Source organism: Pomacea canaliculata, linkage group LG12 (assembly GCF_003073045.1).
Source record: "Pomacea canaliculata isolate SZHN2017 linkage group LG12, ASM307304v1, whole genome shotgun sequence".
Lineage (NCBI taxonomy): Eukaryota > Metazoa > Mollusca > Gastropoda > Architaenioglossa > Ampullariidae > Pomacea > Pomacea canaliculata.
In genome coordinates this window covers 21010459-21013839 of record NC_037601.1, presented here as the reverse complement: position 1 = coordinate 21013839, position 3381 = coordinate 21010459, and the positions used below count along the sequence as shown (strand labels likewise).

Below are 3381 nucleotides of genomic sequence, written 5' to 3'. Positions count from 1 at the left end.
TGGAGAGTCTCAAACATGCAGTGACGTGTACGGTATTATTTGCATGTCAGCATGTCCCCGCCCCCCTCTAGTGTCCCTCGCCCCGCCTCAGGAGAGCTCTGTGCGCAGGAAGTAGATAAAGCGCACGCTTCCGGGTCGACTGCGCAGGACACGTCACTCTGTGAGGACCGAGTGTATATACAAACACACACGAAGACCTCTTCAGTCCCCGCTCTTTCATTATCGAGACAACACTGGTGTTGTACAAGAAGCCAGCAAGCCAGCAAGCCAGCAAGCCACATTGATAGACACACAAACCTGTTGCAGCTGTCGTAGTCTTTAGCCATCAGCAAAAACATCATCTGTCTTCATCAGCCCTCCGTTGTCAACTTTTGCCCGAGGGCGATACCCTTCTTTTTTATTGATGTGAGTTGTTTTACGAAAGATGTCTAGAATTTCATTAGCTGGATTGGTGTATTTATTTTTGATTAATTTTTTTTTTCGTTTAAGTTAAGTATGTTCGATGTCTCTGTCTCCCCTAAATTAGGATTTAGTGACAAATATATTGCACTTGAAGTGTGTCTAAGTTTCGAGCCTTTAACGTGTAGTTTCTATGTCCTCTCAAAATACCAAAAAGAAACAATAGCATTTGTTGTCCTTGTCGACTGTCAACAGTCTGGACGAATAAGGAAAGCTTTGTTGATGTTGAATATTTTCTTAATTCTTCCCCGTGAAACCTAGGTTTAATTATAGGTTAATTTTATTCGCAGTAAAAACTTGTTTCACACTGTGTCGAATGACGGAAGTTCATTATATTGTCTTCTTCTTTTTTCCCCAGCTGTCCTGCTATGGTCGGTAGCTGCAGTCATGCCAGCATTCAGCTGTCGGGCCAGCTGCACTGAGATGCCCACGTACCTGGGTAGACGTCCCATTTGCTTCTATGATGCCACCCCGTTCGCCAGGGGTCGCCGTTGTTCAGTTCACAAGGCTAAACTCATCGGTGGGCTACACAGTGATGAGAAGTACATCGCCAAGATGTCCACCCCTGCCCACCCCTTGACATGTCAGGAGTGCTCGATGGAGGTAGAAAAGAACAACATGGTAGAGGAGATGGTGAAGAGATTTCAGGAGATTGTCCAGAGTGATCCCTTTCTGTCGGTTGCCCCTTACAACTTTGTCAGGAGACAGAGCAGGAAAAATGGCGGAACGGAAGAGTTTATCCTCGTGCAGGAGAGACAAACGAAGAAAGGAAAGTTCGGCGAGTTCGTGTCTCCGGCAGGGGAGAGCAGAGTGGACACACATGGAGTTCTGGAAGCCTTTGGACACTTCAGCTACGACTTCTCCTGCGGCGAGGTGGTGTGGCCGGCCTGAAGGGGGTGATGGAGGGCAGAAGACCCCCATGGAAGGTCTGCACTCTGACCTCTGTCACCCTGCACTCTCTGCAGCAGAGGTTTGGGGTGGAGGACGAAGGTGCCAATGGCATACAGACTTTCTTCGCGAACCACTGCTGCACACGCTTGTGCCAGAACTTTCGGCCATACTCGTGTGATGAGGAATCGTCCATGGAACTGTAACCCTGTGGTTGAACCCTCGGCTCCACTACTGGAGGATTTCTCAACCTCTTGTTACCCGGACAACCAAAGATCTGTTCTTCCACCACCGTATTCAGAGATGAATAATAATAACTATAATGGTGTTACACAACCTCCGTTCTGTCTGTATTACTATCAGAACCCATGAGCTGATATGGAAAAAAGGACTATACCCTCTATCAGATACAAATTTATTTTATTCAGACTAAACCGCATAATCCTTGAACCTCGATGCTCTGTGTAAATATTTTTGTGAGTAAATTAATTTATGTACGTGCACTTCGGACTCACGAGTTTGAGGTATCATAGTCAATATACTTATATAATAAATTATTAGACATTTTATAATAATAACTATACTCCTTCCTGATCAGGGTAAAATTTCTGTTGGCAATATGGCTCGCGAATATATTATGGAATCTCTAATTTTCCCAATCTCATGCTGTCAAAGCTTCTCCACTCGTAACCGTTGGGAAAAAATGTTGTTGCACAAAACTGTATCAACGGTCCTCATTGCCAACTCTTGAAGTGAACAAGCCATCGAGCATGGCAACGACCCCAGTACACACCTACATGCTTTTTTTTCAAACGAATTTTACTGATAAGCAAATGGAACGGTGTGCTCTCTGAGTGGGGACGTCAGGGTTCGAATCTGAGTTAGGACATTGGAAAAGAAGTGTTTTATTTAGGGTGCAGGCACCTTTACAGATGAATTGTGTTCGAGTTCTGTGATAATGGAGACCTGAGTGTGCTCGAGCTTCTGATAACCGTTTTCTGTGATGAACCGGGTATTGAAGGGAGAACTTACAAGCAAGGGTATATCTGCACTGTATGCTGTGCACTTTGTACATTTAACCCATGAACCAACTGCTTAGAGTAAGTTTCTGTTCATGGTGTATAATAATATAATAGTGATAGAGATATCTGTAGTTTATATTAGAATAACAGCAGTAACTAACTCAGTTATGTTAATAGAAGATTCTTTTCATCAAAGCTGAAAATAAATTTAATAATAAAAGTTACAGTTATGAAATAAGAAGGAAAGATAATTTAAAATCATAATTCTAGGTTTGTCTGCAGATAGAGTTTGTACATTAAACTCTACAAACACAACCGAGAGGCTTGTAGCGGGCAGCCAGTGATAACTGTGTTTGTTTATGATGTTGATATTTCTGTTTCGGGTGAGGAAATAAAATGAAGTGGGGTGGGGAATGCTTAGTCACATTTTGCTTTTCTCTCTTTCGGTTTCGCCATCGCTTGTCTGTGAGACATGAACTGTACACTGTTCATTATGTCCTATCATACGATCCGCTCAATAAACTGCTTGCTTTGTTGTTGTTGCTGTTGATATTGTTGATTTTTAATGTTGTTATTGACAGATTTACAGCCAATGTTTGTACTTACAATACTTTAATATTCTTGTCTTTCTGATAATTGTTTTATTTGTGTGATTATCACTTTTAGCCTTTTTGTGGTCGTTGGTGTGTGATGTTATCTGTGTGATGCTGTCTGTTATATGTGTAATGTTATGTATCTAATGTTATGTGTGAAGTGTGATTTAAAGTGCTTTTGTGATGTGATGTCGAGACTTGGTGTGATGTTACTTTGTGGTGACGAGTGTGTGTGACGTTTTCATGTGAATGGAGGATGTGAAGTACACCCTGTACACACCGAGGCTCTCTTACAAAGTTTGTTTGTGTTCGTGTCCTCTTCAGTCCCGACAGGCAGGTTCGTCAGATGCTGTACATGGCTGCCATCATCTCCACTGTCATGTCAGTCGTTGTGCCGAAGCTTGACCTCAGCCAACAAC

At 42.8% G+C, this 3381-nt stretch overlaps 1 long non-coding RNA gene across 1 annotated transcript; it reads left to right on the top strand.

The window, feature by feature from the left end:
* LOC112553154 lies at positions 1-2907 on the top strand. The gene is made up of 2 exons (XR_003096968.1): positions 1-405; positions 818-2907. It is a non-coding gene; the product is annotated as an uncharacterized LOC112553154 (long non-coding RNA).
* The last annotated feature ends 474 nt before the right edge of the window (positions 2908-3381 follow it).